Genomic DNA, 21,455 nt, shown 5'->3' on the forward strand with positions numbered 1-21,455 from the left:
TGCCCGGAGGCTGCCAGTTTTACCTGGTATGCGGAAAAAGAAATTGAGAAAATTGTGTAATAAATGGACTTTGCTAAAAGATGACACTGGGAAACAAATTTGGCCTTATGGCGGTACTCTAGATATGAAAATCCTGATAGCACTTAGACCACGATTAAAGCCTAGCCATATACCCTACTGGTATTGCTGGGCTGAACTGTCCAAAAATAAGGAACCTTTGAGGGAAACAAATCCAACCAGCAGGGAGAAGGAAAACACAGCAAAAATAATGGCCCCACTAATAAGTAAACCTGTGCCTGGGAGACCGAGGGGTCAGCTAGAATACATCCTATCACACACCCCATTTTCAGCCTCAGACCTAGTAATCTGGAAAAAGGAGGCACCATCTTTTAGGGCTGACCCCCTTACAGTAATTCAGACTCTCAAGGCCATAATAGAGAGCCATAATCCATCATGGGGAGACATGAACCAGCTGTTGCATGTCTTCTTAACAAAAGATGAGTTATTAAAATTATTTGAGAAAACTGATGAGATTGCCAAACAGCCAGTTATAGCCGCTCCAGGCCAGGTAGCCCAGGCCCGAGTAGTCTGGCCATTACAGCGCCCTGACTGGGACTATAATGATAACAACCACTGGGCTACATATACCAGGGCAAAGGAAAACCTATTGGAAGCCCTGGAAGAAATTGGGAAAAAACCCTTAAATTGGTCAGAATTCCAGAGAATAACCCAAAGAGAGCAGGAGAACCCAGACACCTTTTGGGTCCGACTCTCTGAGGCAGCCACGACTTATGCCCACCTCGATCTCAGCTGCCAGAAGGACCAGAGGATATTAGCCTCAGCCTTCGTTGACCAATCTGCCCGTGATATAAAAGAACATTTCCACAAAATAGTGTCTAACTGGTCCTCTTTAGAGATATCGGAGTTGCGCAGAATTGCCAACTTCGTTTATGACCAGCGAGACAAACTGAAGGAGGAGGAAAAAGAAAGGAGGGAGTTAGAAAAGGAAAAAGACAAAGAGAAAAAAAGGAAGTCAGAAAGACATGAGGAATTACAAATATTTGCGGCTCTGCGTGACAGCACAAGGCCACCGCAACAGCAATGGGGCGATAGACGGCCTCGGTGCAGGCGGTGTGACGCAATTGGAGTCCCAGCACAACAATGCCGACATTGTTTCAGATGCGGAGGGAAGGGACACATAAGGGGGCACTGTAATCAGACCCAAAACCGTTCCCGGTATAGCGCACCGCAAAAAACCTTTCGGGGGGAAAATGATTTTCATTATCCCTCCGAATGGAGAAACAATTATCATCGGGAACCACCAACAGCCCCACTTCCACAATATAATCCAGCCCACCTAAACGACCGCAATGGTCCAAGAAACCCGGACTGGGAACTGGAAAGGGACCCAGATACTCAATGACTAGAGAAAGAAGAGAATGAGTTCATGGCCATGCTCCAAGGGCTCGCAATTCCCTTAAGGGACGGTCCCGAAGGGGAGCCTATGATCTCCCTTCTCATAGAGGGAAAAGAATATAACTGCCTAGTGGATAATTAGCCTCACTAATTATCAACCCACCCCACAAAGACTCAATAAAGAAAGGTGCTCAAGATAATATAGTAGGAGTGGGGGGGAAAGTCATCCCGGTAGAATTTACCAAAGATTTAACAGTTGAATTAGGTCCCTTTTCGTTAAAACATGGCTTCACCATCTGCCCTCAATCTCCAGTCTCCCTTTTAGGAAGAGACCTCCTATGTAAATTGGAAGCAACCATAAAATGTGGGAAAAGGGGCCTCACCCTAGACATCCCCGGAAAGCAAAATTTTCCTACTAGCCACCCACCCACCCCCGCTACATGCGGATTTAGCAACTTTGCCCCCCTCACTTTGGGGCTGGGATTCAACTGAAGTGGGACTTTTAAAAGGGGCCACCCCGGTGACAATAAAAGTGAAAACTGGGCGCCCACCATGCATCCCACAATACAGGATCCAAGCGGAGGCCATTGAACCAATACGCAAACTGATTAAAGCCTATCTGGAACAGGGAGTTTTGCGGAAATGTACCTCCCCATGTAATACCCCAATTTTTCCCGTAAAAAAATCAAAGGTGGATGAGAATGGGAACCCCATTTATCGTTTTGTGCACGATTTGAGGGCCATCAACAGTCACGTGATACCTAGAGCCCCGATAGTGCCGAACCCCGCAACAATAATTACGGAAGTACCGGCTTCCGCCACTCACTTCACCGTGGTGGATCTTTGTTCTGCTTTTTTTAGCATTCCGGTAGATTCAGCATCACAATACTTATTTGCCTTTACTTGGGAGGAACAGCAATATACTTGGACCCGTTTGCCTCAAGGCTACACGGAGTCTCCCACCCTTTTCTCCCAAATTTTAAGGAACGATTTATCTTCCATAGACTTACCAGAAAAATCTATATTAATCCAATATGTAGATGATTTGTTGCTAGCATCAGAAAGTGAGCAGGCATGTAAACGTGATACTTTACATCTATTGAATGCCTTAGCGGAGAAGGGACATAAAGCCTCCCCCACCAAACTGCAATATTTGAAACAAGAAATAACGTATTTGGGCTACATAATTGCGCCGGGAATACGGAAACTAGCTCCAAGCCGCATAGAAACTATATTGGCCATGAAAAACCCCAGCACGAAACGACAAGTAAGGGCACTCCTAGGGGTCCTGGGATTTTGTCGCCCCTGGATCCCGTCGTTTGGGGAACTAGCAAAACCCCTGATACACTTAACGACTAAAAACATGCCAGATCTTATAGAATGGACAAAATCTTTAGACCAGCATATCGAGAGGATTAAAAAAACACTAGCTTCAGCCCCGGTATTGGGTTTGCCTGATTACAAAAAACCATTTACCCTCTTCATACACGAAAAACTAGGCATTGCATCGGGAGTTCTAACACAGAGCTGTGGTCTAGCTCAGCGACCCGTGGCATACTATTCAGTAAAGTTAGACCCGGTAGCCCGGGGAACACTCCCTTGCTTGAGGGCAGTAGCGGCCACAGTAGAAATGGTAAAAGGATCCAAGGACCTAGTTCTCGGACGGCCGCTGACTCTAAAAGTACCCCACGAAGTGTTTGCTATTCTCCTAAAATCGCAAACGCAAGCCTTCACACAGCAGCGTCTAGCGTGTCTGGCGGAATTGTTCACATCTGACCACATCACATTTGAACGGTGTAGCACCTAAACCCTGCTACCCTATTACCCACAGAACAATCGGATAATAACCTCCATGATTGCCTCCACCTAATACAGGATGCAGAGCTACCGCGCCCAGACTTAACTGACAACCCTCTAGAAAATCCAGACCTTGAATTATTTACAGATGGCTCCTCTTATATGCATGAGGACAGGAGGGTTGCAGGAGCAGCAGTAGTCTCTCTCCATGAAATCATTTGGGCTGAGCCACTAACCCCCTCACATAGCGCTCAGGCAGCAGAACTTATTGCACTAACCAAAGCTTGTGAAGCAGCAGAAAATCAGTCTGTTAACATATATACTGATTCAAGATATGCATTTGGTGTTTGCCATGCCACAGGAGCACTATGGAAACAACGGGGTTTCCTCACATCAGCTGGTCAACAAATCGTACATGCAGCTCTGGTCTCCAAACTATTACAAGCCATTCAATTACCAGGGGAAATAGCAGTCATTCATTGTAAAGCCCATCAAACGGATGACTCTTTGATTACAAAAGGAAACAAATACGCTGATGCAATAGCCAAATGGGTAGCCACCGAACCCCTTCCACAAGTCACTATTGCTCCAGCAATAAGAGCCAACCCAGAAATCCCATATAAGGACTTCCTTGAAGAAGGAGAAGCCCAAATGTGGGAAGGAAAATTAGGTGCAACATTTTCTAATGGATTTTGGAGAGTCCCAGATGGCAGACCCATAGCCCCACGTCGCCTCATACGCCTAATTTGCCAGAGGCTACACTCGAAAGGCCATTGTGGGACCCAAGCAATAGTGGATGCTGCTAGAAGGGTATGGCATGCTCCTGGAATTTATACAGAGGCAACCAGAGTGACTAGCACCTGTAAAACATGTCAGGCTAATAACAGTACCTCCAGAAAAAGCATCCATGAGGGGGGCAGACCATGGGCACAAAGACCCTTTGAACGGGTTCAAATGGACTATATTCAATTACCTAAAGCAAATGGATACCAATATGCCCTCATATGTAGAGACCAACTAACACACTGGGTAGAGGCTTTCCCTTGTCGCCATGCTACAGCCTTGGAAACTGCCAAACACCTCATTAAAGACATTGTACCCAGATTTGGGGTACCAAGTGTACTAGATATGGATAGGGGCAAACATTTCATAGCCCAAGTTCTTACCTATATATACCAAGCACTTGGCATTACCCAGAACCTGCATTGCCCCTACTCCCCATCCTCATCAGGTGGAACAGAGAGAGCAAACAGAGAGGTAAAAACCTTATTAGGTAAGCTCTGCCAAGAGACACACCTCTCATGGCCACAAGTCTTACCAATTGCCTTATTTTACATTAGAACTAGACCTAGAAAGGATATAGGAATATCCCCTTTTGAAATCCTTTTTGGACGCCCACCTGATATCCTGCAGGGCCTCGATCCCCAGTCCCTCAGCTTAGATAGGGGGGACATAGTTCTCTCTTCATATCTTTCAGCCCTGCATAAGAGATTACAGGTCCTGTGGACACAGAGCGCCCTGACCCAGACGCTACCTCTGGAGGACAATCTACATCCCTTTGAGCCAGGTGACTGGGTGTGGATAAAGTTCTTCACGCGAAACTCACCACTGCAACCCAAGTGGACAGGACCGTATCAGATTCTACTAACAACCCAGACTGCCATCCGGGTTGCAGAAAGGGACTGCTGGATACATTGGACACACGCCAAACCTGCAGTTGTGGACAACAGCCCAGCTATCCCACCGATTAAATTGAAGAAACATCCAGAGACAAAAGAATGGACTTTGGAAACATTTTTTAACAACACCACTGAATAAGAAAAAGAAGAAAAATATATAACCCGGACTGTCTCCACCATCACCTTTCTTCTTATATGTATATATTGTTGTCTTTTGTTTGTTTTTCTTTTAATCTAAGTTTGTAATATTTAGAGGGGAAAAAGGGGAAAAAAAAGAGAGGGGAGGGGGGAGGATTTAACTATATAATGGGAGGAAAAAAACCAGTTATTAACACTATATGTAACCTATATTGTATATTGCTAACTGTAACCCAGATAACAGCATTCCTTGAACCAAACCTCATCCCAGAAAAGGGAAACATCTGGGAATATCTAGCAAGAGAGATACTCAACACCACAGAATTTTGCCTATCAGGGGGTAACTCAGTGAAAGATATCTTAAAAACATGCCTAATGGGAGTAGCAATTAGACCTCAAGCTATACTCAATGACACTAGGCTCAGACACATTCCTATCACAATGACATATTCAACCATTTATGATTGGGGAAATGTCTCCTCAACAAAAGAACTAGACATGTACACTCTTCATATAGCTGCCGTCTCCACCTCCTCCTGGTGCTTTGAGGTTTTTGGATGTAGCAAGAAGGGCAGTGGAAATTGCATCAACCTAAATAACACAGAACTAAGATGCAATCACACGGAACTTGTTCCATTTTCTTATAGCTACCTGAGGCTACCTCATGGTTGGTTTATATTGTGTGGGTTACAAGCCTATTCATACCTACCAGCAAATTCAACAGGAGGGCCTTGTACTCTAGGAAAGCTAACCATGTTACTGTCATCCATACAGAGACGACACAGGAGAGCATTTCACACCCTAGACCCAGATTGTGATTCACATGTGTCCCTACTCACAAAAGCAGAATATGTTTCATTGGCTGTATCGCTAGTGGGAGTGCCAGGACTGGCAGTCCGAAATTCAAGAAACTTGAACAGCTTGGCATGTACCCTAGTGAAAGGCCTAAATTCGACCTCCCATGCCTTAGATGCCCTAAATAGAGAACTAAGACAAGTCAGAGAGGCAACCCTTGAGAATCGGGCGGCGATTGATTTTCTGCTATTAAAGCACAATCATGGCTGCCAAGAATTCAGAGGGCTTTGCTGCTTTGAATTAGAAGAAAGCATGAAAGCGTAAATAAAGACATTGACCACCTAAAAGAGCTGACCCAAGATATTGGCCACAACCAGCCAGCCTTTGACCTCTCGTGGCTCTTCTCCTGGCAGCCAGACTTCTCTTGGCTAAAAATTGTCCTGACAGGCATAATCATTATCTATGTACTAGGAGCTCTCATGTGCTGTCTCTGTTACTGTATTCCCCTATGCCTTAGCTGCTTAAGGAGTTGCAAACCAAATTCATCTAGACCAAACACAGGGAAACATCAAGCAGCCCTTATGATGATACAAATTGACCAAGAATACCAGGTATACTCAGATAGCAACCAAATGAGCACAGGAGAGAAGGAGGAATGCCAAGATTAAAAAAAAAATAAAAAAAAATGAAGGATTGTAGGAAGGGAACTTCACCCAGGCAGTGTTGAGCAAAAGGAAACCAAGCAAAGGGCACATCATAATAACAAACGACACTGGCTCAGAATTAAATCTGGCCAGGGAAAAACCCACAAACCTCAAGGCTATTTAAAAGAAATACAGGAAAGGAAATAATTAGGTCACACAGACATAGCCGACCAAATAAAGGAATAGATTAGATCAGGACAAGATTCAATCACAAGCCTGTATAGATTAACTTCAGTCAAAGCATATGGAAAACAACTAACGGAAGGGAGAATACTTAAAGGAAATCAAATCGTTAGAATGAACAGATTAAACCGGAATGCACGCCCGAACACGAAACCCACCCACATTAACATAATCAGAAAGACAAAACACAGAAAACTTAGCAAGCACACACACAAAGGGAAATCCCATCAAGTACTCCCAAAACAAAGAAATGTAAAGGGAAAAAGAGTATAAAAAATGTACACTTACTGTATATGGTTGTCAGCTCACCCAGGAACACGGTCCGTGCGCTTGCTGGATTCGTCTTCCTGAAAAATAAAGAAACCTCGCTTTCACGCAGCTCGCTTCGATCTCAATTCCTTCTAATACTTCGGCAACGCTCCAATCTGCTGGAGAGGAGCTCCCAGCCGGGAAATTCGAACCCATACGGAGAACGATCTATCAATAGAATAGTTCAATTGGAAGATGACAAAGGCCAAATTCAATTTATGAATGAGGAAAAGAAAAAAATGGCTCAGAACTTCTACACGCAACTATATCAAGAAGATTGACAAGGAAGAAGTGAAACACTATTTATATAAAGCAAATTTACCCCCGATTCCTGAAGATATCAAAAAGATGTTGGAGGGAAATATAACAATGATGGAATTAATGCGAGCCCTTCAAAAACAAAAAGTTATCAAACTGGGAAAAGATAAAGAAAAGCCATTTCTTGAAAATCCCAACTTGGGTATCATCTATTGAGGCATTCTCATATTCAGTAACATTTAGAAAGGAACATATTGTTAGATATAATGAATTGTTAAATGGTCTGGGTGAGTTAAAAGCTAAATCAGAATTAGAGGCAGAAGGTATAATAATGAATTGGTTTTCTTACTTGCAAATATATTGGGAAAATATATACATATTGGGAAAATATATACATATATACATACATACATATATATATTATCCACGCTCAGAGCCTCTGAATTATTCCAAAGGTATCTGGCTGTAAGAAGCTGATGACTCTGAAGGCAAAGATATCTTGCTCCCAGTTGAGGAAGAATAGAATAGAATAGAATAGAATAGAATAGAATAGAATAGAATAGAATAGAATAGAATAGAATAGAATAGAATTTTTTATTGGCCAAGTGTGATTGGACACCCAAGTAATTTGTCTTGGTGCATACGCTCTCAGTGTATATAAAAGAAAAGATACTCTCTTCAAGAATCATAAGGTACAACATTTAATGATAGTCACAGGAAACAAATAAGCAATCAAATCATATTAGGAAACAGTCAATATAAATCTTAAGGATACCAGAACAAAGTTACCGTCATACAGTCATAAGTGGAAGGAGATGGGTGATAAGAATGATGAGAAAATTAATAGTAATGCAGACTTAATAAATAGTTTGATAGTGTTGAGGGAATTATTTGTTTAGCAGAGTGATGGCGTTCGGGAAAAAACTGTTCTTGTATCTAGTTGTCTTGGTGTGCAGTGCTCTGTAGTGTCGTTTTGAGAGTAGGAGTTGAAAGAGTTTATGTCCAGGATGTGAGGGGTCTGTAAATATTTTCACAGCCCTCTTTTTGACTTGTGCAGTATACAGGTTCTCCATGGCAGTCCTCAAAGGCAGTGCTAGAACCAGAGGTTTCAGCTGTTGCAAGAAAGGGCGAACATATAACTAGCAGGCAATGCGGTGTCAAGGGCTCTTGCACACTGAAACTGTAAAATTTGATAATAACGGTCTCTTGTTGAGACAGGTACTCTGCCAATGGATATGCAGAAATCTAACTGATCTCCAAAGGGAAAAGGCCAACTTGTTTAGAAGTCCCAAAAGGCATTTTATGAAAAAACCTCAGGAATGACGCCCTTCTCCGTCTTAATAAAGGCAATAGCTGAACGCGACCACAGCACAAAGGCCAACCTCAACGGATAACCAGAAATTCTAGGCGACTGGGTGTCCGAAGGCCACGCAAACTAGCCTAGGAAAGACTAGGGCTTTGGAAATGGAGGAGTTTGCCAATGAGAGTTCGTCCTTCCTCGCAAGTCGTTGTCGTGCAAGGAAGGCGAACACCCCCCCCGCAAGAGCACCGATTCAACCGGTCTGACAGTTTGTCACAAGCACGCGATCTCCCGCTTTCCTCGCGCATAGAGGGAGAGACGAGGTTATTCAGCGGCGCATGCGTTGTTGTTAGTCAGTCCCTCCCCCCTCCGGAGTACTTGTGTTTTTGTGTGTGTCGGTAGAATTAGACAAGCGGGTGTCATTTCCCCGCCCCTTTTGCTTTGGATGGGAGGAGAAGAGCCAGAGGGAATCCGGGAACCAATCAGATGCGGAGTACTGGTTTCCAGAGGCGGGACGACAGTGGCGGTTTTTATTTACTTCATAGAAGTCCGTTGGTTCCTCTCTGCTCGCAGTTCGCCGGTGCTGCGGTGGAGGGGCGGTAAGCGATGCGGGTAAGGGAGGAGGAAAGGCTCTTCTTAGCCGCAGTAGCTGGCCCAGGCAAGAATCGCCCATGTCCACCCTCCGGCCGGGCTCCTCCTCGATCACCAACTCGGGCTCTTGGGCACGACGATGGCGATGGGCTCCTCAGCGGTCCCCTGGCGACCCGTGTTGGTGGCGCCTGCCGTGTCCGCGTTAGCTCGTCTAAGTGCCTGGGAGCTGCGACCGCATCAAAGCGTTGGGCATGGAAGGGAGAAGGGAATGACCGCTCGGCGAACTCATGGCTGACGTAAGATTTAAGCTGTGCATTTGGTAGCTTGTGATTTTCTCCCACACACGGGCACACCTGCGATTTAAGAATAAGTTCTGTGGAGCTAAGGGGGGCTTACTACTGCAGTCATCCTGCAAGCTCCCGGTCGGAAAAGTAGATGGTGAGGTTTCAGCTGCCCTGCATTTGCCTGACATCAGATTATTACAAATCAACCAGGATTGAAATATCTGTGTTGGTAGCAGGAATCTGTTTTGATTACTGGGTGACAGGAAGAAAAATTGTTTTGGGCATTTTAATTTTCCATTGTCTTTTCTGAAATCAGCATAGAAATCATGTGGTGGGTTCATAGCCCTTCACCAATTAATTCAGTGCGTTTACCTGGGAGCACTATTCCAGCAGAACCAGTCAACAGGACTTCTTTAACTACCCCAGACAAAAGAGACTTTAATCCACATTTCTTACAGAAGATGCTTGTGCAAGGAATGTGCCTCAAACTTCTGTCTTTTCTTCTAAAACAGTATCTCTAAATTGGGCAATATAAATTTGATACATTATTTTTAAAGAAGTCTTTTAATTAATGGAATAGACATTTTAATTTAGGTCCCCAAGTGCCTGATCAGCAAACATGCTTTCTGCCTTTTGGGGATTATTCAATTTCTCTTCAACGTGCATCATTCTGTGTATCTATACTATGTACTGAGCCTTCCCCCCCCACCATTTATTTTCTTCCTTGCATAGTTGCTCCACCTAGGTCTAAACCACTAAGTTGGCTCTTTCTGGATCTATTTCGACATTGTATTTTGGAAGTTGTGTAACCAAAACTGTCAACAATATTAATGTTGAATCATGGAATTATAATATGATGTTACAAAATTTATTGTAGGCTTATTTTGCAATAATCTACAAAAGAAAACATTTACATAGTAGTTGTACTGTCATCTGCATCAAGTCATCTACCACAAACCTAATATCTTTTTTCTGGTTAACTATCACCAGATCAGACTATCAATTGTAGAAGGTTTAAGATGTTTTGCTTTAATGTGAAAGTCTTTATCCTTACTTGCATTTCATCTTAGTTCCTGTTCCTCTAATTTGGATCTATTATTAATCACTTGACCAGCTTACCTCCAGAAGTTGTGATGCTGCATCATTGGAGGTTTTTAAGAAGAGATTGGACAGCCATTTGTCTGGAATGGTATAAGGTCTCCTGCTTGAATAGCAGACTGGACTAGAAGACCCTTCCGACTCTGTTATTCTGTAATCTGGAACCCTTTGCTTATTGTTCTAAATAATTTTTGTCATGCAAATTATTGGCTGCCTTATTTTTTGCCTCTAACATTTTAAGAATGTGGGTTTTCAAAGACCCTGTTGCTCACATATGGTTTATCATCCTTCAGACTATCAGAAAGAATCTGGCAGCACCTTTTCCAACTAACACATTTTTAAAGACATAAGCTTTGGAAACTAGTTTCAGGCTATCATGCCTGTTATCCTCCAGTGATATTCAGACAGTATCTAAACATAAGAGAATCTGCACTTCAGAGATGGTTAATTTTGCTCAAGGGCCTTTGGTATGTGAATTCTTAAGAGTCTATTAAGAAGAAGTGAATCCTTCAGATCTAGAAAGAAGAAGATCCCCACTTTCACATGCTTGCTGATTTTAGCAAAGAACTTTAAAACAAATGTAACTTGTTTTGCAGAAAAAAGTTTATTCCTTAAGAAGATTTGTTATTTTATGTGTTCGGTGTGTTTAATTACTTTACATTTAGTAATGTTTTCTTCAAACTTACCTAGAAGAGATTTTAAAGCAATCAGTTATTTTGAACCTCTTTCTTCAAGCCCTTCCTTAAAGTTAAAAGTTCTTAGGCAAAGATGTCAATTTTAAGGAAAGGTTTTCTGGTTTTGATTAATGATTCCTTTCTACTTCTTTGAAGGTGTATTTATTTAAATTTATTGTTACTGGGAAATTAAGTCATTGTTTAAGATATAACTGCTGTTCTCATTTTGTTTCAGATTAAATTTCATTTTAAATTAGATAATAGCTTGTTGATTTAGTAACACAAGAAATGTGTATTTGTAGCTTCATGGGTTTTTTGTCATGCTATATCGGGAGAACAAGGATCATCAATGGTTTTTAACTTACCCTTCCATGTTAAACTTCTATATTTTTGTTTTCTTTGAACAATTAACCAAAGCAATATTGCAGCAATGTGTGGTTTTTAACTATTAGCTTTAATTTATTTTCTTTAATCTAAATAATTTCAGTGAAATCAACCTTAAAGTTATTCATAAGCTATTTTGTAAACAAAGAGGACCAGAACATTAAGCTCTGGGAAGGTAGATACTATTGAGAAGAGATTGATTCACTACTAGGGTATAAGAAGGCTGGCAGGAGAAGCACAGGCTTACAAGATTCTGTTATTACAGCCTGTCTCAATAAAGTCATCCTATAGACACTCTTTCATGATCTGGTCTACCTCAAAGGGCTGATAGGTTCGTTGTAAAAGACAGTTGCTAGTTACCAGTCTTCTTCCCTCCCTGTAAAATAAATATGAAGTTTCTTATTTTTTAGATTTATATAGCTACTCATCTCAAACGCATGACTTTTTAAATATAATTAAAAGGTGCTTAATTTTATATTTCTGAAATGTATTTTTATCCAATGCTTTAAGACAATATTCAATATAAACCTTAAATATTTTTTAAAAACAATAGTTACTTGTGTATACTTGTATATTGTCAAATTAGAAAAAAATAACTGAAAAGAGACATATTTTATAAATTTAGTACAGTATGAAGTAGTAGAAACTTTTCTCTCATAAGTCTAGAATATAGTATTGCAGTATACTACCATCCAGTAAAGCTAAATTATAGGAGATTCAAAAGGTGCATGTAAGGAATGTACTATGCAACGTGGTAATGTCCATCACGTCGGAAAGCTTGAAAAGGAAAGTTCCTGTTCTAAAGTCGGGAAAATAGAGGTTAAATTCAATTACTGAAGGAGCATGTTTTATAGTTGAAAATTAATACAGAGGAAGTCCCTCTATTATTTGTGAGCATTGGGTCTTTGAGATAAAGGTGTCTTAAAGAAGTCTATCTGTTAACTTTAAAGCTTGCTTAAGTGCATAGTGAGCTGGTAGTTCCATGACCTTATGTGAAGTTAAATCACTTTAGATCTTTAAAAACGGGTATAGACTTTGGGGCAACATGGGACACCTGAAAGCTTTGGGTGCAATTCATAGAAGCTATCTAGAAGTTAACAACAAAGTCATCGCTTCCATCTCCTTTGGATTATATTTCACTTATTTCATCTAACTTATTACTAAATGCAAGCAACAGTTAAAAGAATGAATCAGTTATTTGGAACTAGATGACAAAGGACAACAATGTATTTTAAATATATTGCAGGCATCTTACTCCGTACTTCTAGGTTTCTTATCATTAGTAGTTTCATGGAGGTATTAAATGTCACAAGGACAAGATGGAACTCAGTGTTACAGCATAAACAAAAATTTTATTTATTGAACTGCAATCTCTAGCTGAATACCATCTGGCAAAAATGATCTTAACCATTGCAAAAATATCATAGTCCATGCAAATGCCGTGTCAAAAGTACTGAATCTCTTCTTAGAGATTCAGAATAACCAATAGAGGCATTTCTGTTGTAGGTCAGCCATAAAGGTGACCATAATAATCTTGGTCTCATATCTTGTCCAAAAGCCCAGTTTAGATGGATTCAAATGATCAGTATGATTCAGATATGTCTGAAATTATAAAACTACTACCTTCTCAAACACTGTAAGCTGAATTAGTGAATTTGAGACTTTACAATTTTCCAATCCCTTTTTTTGTTGGCAGACTAAGGTTGCAAAGTAACTATCAAATGTTAATACAATATTTTAAAATGTATGTTGTACTCCCAGAGTGATTGGAGGAACATTTCAGATCAAAGTCTTCTGTTGATTTTGTATCTGCAAATATTTGTGGATTTCTATCTGGCTGGTGTGATTTGGACTTAAATTCCATCATTTTTTTTCTTTAAATTAATTTAGAAACATGAAAAGCCTCCAAATTAGAGACTTCCGGTTTGGCACCGTAGGTGATGGCGGTGATCTTTACGATCACCAACCTCTGGATTATGTGGAATCGCTAGGACAGCTTAAATCTGCTGTCCAGCGGTTCGGAAAACCCCTTCTTCGGGAGAAGGAGAAGGTGGTGAGCTGAGGGCAGAGGTTGAATTTCCCTAAAGCCCCTGAGAAAAAAGGGGTTTGAAGGGTTAAGTTCCCTCCAGTAACCCGAAGTGCTCCAGATCCGAGGATTCTTCTGCTTTGGCGGAACCAATCACCACGACCAAACACCGAGATTTATTTTGGACAATAAAGGATTATACCGGACAGAACGAAAGTGGGAGAACTTTATGCAAGTAGCCAAGCCGATTCCCCGATACTTTGTAACAAGCTTGAAAACAGTAAAAAAATGGAGGCGAATTGTTAACAAGTTAAGGAGTGGAAAGCGAAAGCGATACTTTCAGCGTTCCGTCTGCAGTTGGTAATTTGCATGTTACTTGCTGCTTTTACTCTTTAACTCTTTGCTGCCTGCTGATAGAATCTAGGGGAGATTTTTAAATACTGCTTTAAAAGACTGTGTTTTTTAGAGGTTAAGAAGATTTAAAGTGAATATTAAGTTGGAAATAAATAAATATATAATTTTATAGAAGATGGCAGCCAAACAATTAAAGTCTACTGTAACAAAGAGCTCTGGAACTTTATCAGCTAGTGCCTCTCCAGCTCATACAGCAGAGACTAGAACACTGAATTTAGAGGCGTTACAAGAGAACTTAAAAGGCTTTATAGAAGAAAAATTTAAAGTAATAACTGATGAGATGTCTGAAATGAAAGAGCAGATATCAGAAATTCAAGTGGGAAATAAAGAAGTTAAAGAAGGATTTGTAATGGCAGTACGAAGTTTGGCAACGAATGTGATTTTATTGGAGGAGGAGGTTGAAGAAATTAAGCAATATAATTTAAAATTAGAAAATAAAATGGATGAATTTCAAAGTAAAATGGAAAAAACAGAGGATGAAATAGTTTTGATACAATATAGAAATATGGAATTTGCTCTTAGAATTCGAGGTTTGAAAAGAAAATAAGGAAGAGAATTTAAGGAAATTTTTCTGAAGTATTTGCTGAGATATTAGTAGCTTGTCCAGCAGATGTGGCTTATCAAATTGATAAAATATATCGTGAATTCTTGGATAGCAAGGCAAAAAGTTGCCAAGGGATGTTGTTATTTATTTTACAAACAGAACAGTGAGAAATCAGATTTTGCAAGCTTCATATAAGGGGAGAAGATTCAGATTGCTGGTCAAGATATTTTGATATTAAAGGAAATTCCACCAAAAATGTTAAGGGCTAGGAAGAATTTGCCTTCCTGGTGAATGAACTTAAAAACATCAGATTGAATATAGATGGGATATTCCAACTGGTATAATAGTATATTATGCAGGAAAGTATATCGTTTCAATACGGTTGGAAAAGCAAGAGAATTTTATGTTGAGGTATTAAAAGTTGGAAGTCTTCCCCCATTGGAAGCTAGAGGAAGGGAGGCTGAAGTGAAGGAAAGAGAAGTGAAGCAGGTACAAGAACAGATTGTGATGGAAAAAGATTTATCACAAGTGTTGGAAATACCTACGACGGGTTTAGATTCAAAAGAACAAAGGCTGACAAGAGCTGCTGCTAAACGCAAGGAACAAGAGATGAAGGCACAACAACAACTGGCAACTACTACAACGGAAACAGTGGGAGGAGCAAGGCCTAAAGTAAAATGTGATCTGCGGCTGGTGTTCCAAAAGTTTCCTATCTTGGAATGTTAATGGCCTGAACTCACCGTAGAAGAGAAGGAAAGTATTTCATTATTTGAAACAATTTAAAAATGACATTACCTGTTTACAAGAAACACATATTAGATCTTGCTAAATGTTGGAGATGCGATTGTGAAGATGCTACTTATTACCATATATGGTGGACTTGTAAAAAAGTTAAAGCATTTTGGATTAAAGTATGGTGGATCATGCAGAATATTTTGAAAAAGAAGATTAAGTTTACTCCAGTTCTTTCTACTAGGAATAATTATGGACTACACAGCTATAGAGACTAAATTGATTTTGAACTTAATAACAGTCGCAAGACTTTTGATTGCTCAGTATTGGAAGAAAGAAGAATTACCTACAATCGAAGAATGGACACTCAAAGTATCAAATCTGGCAGAGATGACAAAAATCTCCGCTTACTTGAAAGACTATACACTAGAAAAATATATTCTAGAATGGAAAATGTGGATTGATTATATTTAAAATAAGTATCAGATAAAAAAAATATTGAATAGCATATGAGTAAATTTAGGAAATATTTTGTATTAGATATATTTTTGAAGGAGAGGGGAATTGAGAGTGTGACTAAGTGTGGTGTGACTAGAGATTATAATTTAGGAATTATTTTGGATTATGATTGTTAGTTTTGATACCCTGCATTTTGTTCTGGGAAGTCGGGATGGGGGGTGGGGGTAAGGGGGAGGGGAATTGGGAGGGGTTTGGTAGAGATGGAGTGATGGTTAATGTACAGGGATTATTGAAGAAATATAATTAATGTAGGATCGGGTCTGCATAGTTACCATTTTAGAACGGTGAGGAGGGAGAAAAGAGAGAGTAGGAGGTAGGAAAGAGGAGAAGAGGAAGGAAGAGGGATAGTAGAGGGAGAAGGAAGGTGTAGGGTGGAGGGAGGAGCGGATGTAGATAAGAGAAGGAGAGGAAGGTTTGGAAAGTAAAAGAAGGTAGAAGAGGGAAGAGTGTTAAAAAGGGTGGTGGTGACTGGGCAAGCCCGACTAATTGTATATAACTGTACATTGGATGAATTATTTGATATGATTGTAAAAATAAAACTTTTTATGGAAAAAAAAAAAAAAGCCTCCAAATTAAAATGTCTGCAATTATCTGCTCAGTTTCAAATGAGATGAAATTCAAGATGAGATGTAGACCTCTAAAGTAGAGTATTCATAGTAATGTCAGAGCACTCACAGTCAAGTATAGGTAAATTCTTAATTTAGAAATCAAGACAAAAAGCTGAATATCAAAAACAAGTTCCAGAAGACAAATAAAATCTTAGATCTAAGCAAAGATCAAATAAAAAAGGCACAAGATCAAGCTTTTAGAAAAGTTGCTCCAGCATGTTTATATTTGTAATGAAAGGACATTATGATGTAATACAGTTAATGTATTTTGTATGGACCTTTCCCCTACACACACACACACACACACACACACACACACACACACACACACACACACACACACAATGGTTTAGTCTTGATCCTTGATCACAGAAGACTAGCTGAAAGTATTTCTGGATATTTAAAAACACATGTTTAAGTTGTTGAAATTGTAAGCAAACTAAGATGCTTGGCAAAAATTTTAAAGAAATACTTGTTTATATTTCTTTCTTTTTTTTATTCTTTTTTATTTGTTTTTATCTTTCTTTCTTTTTTTTTTTTTGGTAAAAAGTTTTATTTTCATTTTCCAACAACCTATTCAATGTACAGTCTCTTATTCAACATTAGTCATTAACTTTCATTTGTTACTTATTCGGACCTGCCCAGCTACCACTTCCTTCCTTAACAAACCTTTCCTCCTCCCTTCTCTACTTTCTTCTACTTTCTTCATCCTTCCTCTCCTTCGCTTTTCTACATCCTCTCCTCCTTCCCCATTCCTCTCTTCTTCCACCCTTTCTAACCCTCTCTCTTTCCCTTTTCTTCTTCCTCTCCTTTCCCCCTTTTCTACCTCTCTCTTTCCTACCTACTTTCTTCCTTCACTCACTCCTCTCCCTTTCCATTCCCTTCTGAAATGGCAGCTGAGCAGCCCCGCTTTCATTTCATTTCATTTTCACTTGTTTATATTTCTTTGAGTGGGTGTTTTTGCTGTTTCTATACTACAGGAGAAAGTGGTCCTTGCTGTTTTATATTTGATTCTGTTTTTGTTGAATATGGCTTTGATAGAAATACCATCTGGAGTATTTCTGGAATGTGTGAAGAAATTAAACTGAGAATTCAGGGTTTTTTTAAACTGCAATATTTTAACAATTTGTGCACTTAGAAAAAAAAAACTGTTACTCCCTTTTCAGATTTTAAAATGATAGTTAAAAGGAAAAAATCATCTTAAATTTTTAAAGAGGAACACATATATAAATGAGTGCTTTAGAGTTTTTCTGATTTTTCAAAATGAATTACCTCATGAAAGATTTCAACTAGTTCTTGACATTGACCTGGAAAATTGGGTTCTTTTTAGTATATTTTTATGTAGTACCATTGTTATGCAAAAGAAGTGTTGGATATGTTTTCTGCCATAATTTTAGTAATTTAATATTAAAATTAAATTAAATAATTTAATTACTTTTAAAAAGCATCTATTTCAGGGGTAGTCAACCTTTTTATACCTACTGCCCACTTTTGTATCTCTGTTAGTAGTAAACTTTTCTAACCACCCACCAGTTCCACAGTAATGTGCCGTTTATCGTTGTCTGCACATGCCTTTCACACATCGTGGATTGGGTTTGGGGGGAGGGGTGCCGGCTATCAGCTCTGCTTGTCTGTTACAGTTGGGTGGTGTGGGGGGAGATGTGGGAGCTATTCTGGGATGAGGCTGTTTTGTTTGCGGTCACACTATAGCGCCATTTAGTTTCACTTACTTAATGTGAACTAAACTTATGCATGGGTGATACAAATAATGTGAACTAAACTTATGCATGGGTGATGCGAAACGTTCTTACGTTTCCTCCCTCATTGCGTCTGCAAATAACCGCCCGGCCGCCCTGTTTCGGGTGACCCGCTCTCTCCTTCAACAGGAGGGGCGGGAGGACCCATTATAAGGGCGTGCCGAGGAGTTTAACGGTTATCTATATGATAAAATCATTCAGCTTCGGGATGGATTGGATCAAAATTGGGTAGATCCAGGCGAGAGTTTCGAGACCCGTCTTGTTGAGACTGTTTGGGATAGTTTTGATTCTGTGACTCCCGAGGACATGGACAGGTTGCTGGGAAGGTTGAATGCCACCACATGTTTACTGGACCCGTGCCCCTCCTGGTTGGTGCTGGCCACGCAGGAGGTGACACGAGGCTGGCTCCGGGGAATTACAAATGCTTCTTTGCGGGAGGGGGTCTTTCCCGCCGCCTTGAAAGAGGCGGTGGTGAGACCTCTTCTCAAGAAGCCTTTCCTGGACCCAGCTGTTTTAGGAAATTACCGTCCAGTCTCCAACCTTCGTTTTACAGCGAAGGTTGTAGAGAGTGCGGTGGCACATCAATTACCCCAGTACCTGGATGAAACTGTCTATCTAGACCCGTTCCAGTCCGGCTTCCGGCCCGGATACAGTACTGAGACGGCTTTGGTCACGTTGGTGGATGATCTCTGGAGGGCCAGGGATAAGGGTTACTCCTCTGCCCTGGTCCTATTAGACCTCTCAGCGGCTTTTGATACCATCGACCATGGTATCCTGCTGCGCCGGTTGGAGGGTTTGGGAGTGGGGGGGCACCGTTTATCGGTGGTTCTCCTCCTACCTCTCTGACCGGATGCAGACGGTGTTGACAGGGGGGCAGAGATCAACCCCGAGGTCCCTCATGTGTGGGGTGCCACAGGGATCGATTCTCTCGCCCCTCCTGTTGAACATCTATGTGAAGCCACTGGATGAGATCATCAGTGGTTTTGGGGTGAGGTACCAACTGTACGCTGATGACACGCAGCTGTACTTTTCCACCCCAGGCCACCCCAATGAAGCTATCGAAGTACTGTCCCGGTGTTTGGAAGCCGTACGGGTCTGGATGGGGAGAAACAGGCTCAAGCTTAATCCCTCCAAGACGGAGTGGCTGTGGATGCCGGCACCCCGGTACAGTCAGCTGCAGATGCGGCTGACTGTTGGGGGCGAGTCATTGGCCCCGATGGAAAGGGTGCACAACTTGGGCGTGCTCCTGGATGGATGGTTGTCCTTTGAAGACCATTTGACGACCGTCTCCAGGAGAGCTTTTTATCAGGTTTGCCTGATTCGCCAGTTGCGCTCCTTCCTGGACCGGGATGCCCTATGCACGGTCACTCATGCTCTCGTTACCTCTCGCTTGGACTATTGCAATGCTCTCTACATGGGGCTCCCCTTGAAGAGTACCCGGAGACTCCAGTTAGTCCAGAATGCGGCTGCGCGGGTTATTGAGGGAGCAGTTCGAAGCTCCCATGTAACACCTATCCTGCGCAGACTGCACTGGCTACCTGTCGTCTTCCGGGTGCGCTTCAAGGTATTGGTTACTACCTTTAAAGCGCTCCATGGCTTAGGACTGGGATACTTACAGGACCATCTACTGCCGTCCTCTATCTCCCAACAACCGGTGCGTTCTCACAGAGAGGGACTCCTCAGGGTGCCGTCAGCCAAACAATGTCAACTGGCGGCCCCCAGGGGGAGGGCCTTCTCTGTGGGGGCTCCTACCCTGTGGAACGAACTTCCCCCTGGACTTCGACAACTATCTGACCTTAGGACCTTTCGCCGCGAACTTAAAACCTATTTATTCCGCCTTGCTGAACTGGCTTGATTTTTAAAATTTTTAATTTGATTTTATGGGTTTGAAATTTCTGTCAGTTTTATAGGGCGCTTTTACATTTTAAATTTGGCCATTTGAATAAGTTTTTTAAGGTTTGTTTTTTAGTATTGTATGTATTGTTTCTTTTGTATTTTATTTTGGTTGTTCACCACCCTGAGTCCTTTGGGAGAAGGGCGGTATACAAATTAAAATATTATTATTATTATTATTATTATTATTATTATTATTATTATTATTGTTGTTGTTGTTGTTGTTGTTGTTGTTGTTGTTGTTGTATATTTTCAGAAATTTAAATTGTCACGGGGAATTTTATGAAAACCTAATGGAAATTTTTTTTAAAAATGCTATGAAAAGTTTTTAAAAAGTCAACTCAATAAAAAAAAAAAAGAAAGTGCTTCGGTATCGGACAAAACTCTTTCCGCCCACCATGAAAGCTGGAACGCCCACTAGTGGGCGGTAGAGACCAGGTTGACTACCACTGATCTATTTCCTCATTTTTAACCATTTCCCTATTTAAATTTTAAGTGTAGTACCTGAGATAACTTCTACCAATTACTTTTTCCAGATATATACATAAAGAAGTAACTTGGATGTATATTTGAATGTCTTTTGTATCACATCTTTTATGTCTCAACCTATTTTTCTAGATTTTTCTTTAGATTTTAAGATTAACTTTTGGTCTTTGGGCTTTCTATTAATAAGAGATTAACAGATGCTTCTCAATGCTGGTGATGTGTAATAAGAGTTTTGTCAACTATTGGGTTCATTTCCTTCTCTCTAAACAAAGCAATGGTGTTTATTTAAAAGATTCCATTGATATTTATGTGCTTTTCTTTCCCTTTCAAGCCCCATCTGCTTTGATATGATTGAAGAAGCTTACATGACAAAATGTGGACACAGTTTCTGGTAAGGTTGCTTGATAAAACTGTTTCAAGAGATATTTAATTATAAAATGAAAATGTTTGAACTAAAGTTATTTTGTTAGATGCATCTTTCTAACTCAATATCTTCATTGGAGATAACCTGGGATAACATAAAACATCTTCTATTTCTGAATGGTAACACTGACATAGCTTTAAACAAATAACTATTAAAATATATGAAAACAATTTGGTGGATGAAGCAGGACAGGACACATGCATCAGATGCTTATAAGTGACTATGAATTCTTCAAAGCCATTAATGGTTTTCAAAGTTCTTACTCTTAAAAGCTTATTTTTTTGAAGTGATATGTCTCATTGAAAGTTTGGATGAATACAATTCTTTCTCCACTTTGTATGTTATGAAATATCTTTGAAGATGATAAATCGGTGTTGCAGGCAATCGTATTTAATATTCAATATTTTGTTGCTTTTTGTAACAAGATAATATTAGTTATCCC

The sequence above is a fragment of the Ahaetulla prasina genome, chromosome 3 (genome assembly GCF_028640845.1).
Source record: "Ahaetulla prasina isolate Xishuangbanna chromosome 3, ASM2864084v1, whole genome shotgun sequence".
NCBI lineage: Eukaryota > Metazoa > Chordata > Lepidosauria > Squamata > Colubridae > Ahaetulla > Ahaetulla prasina.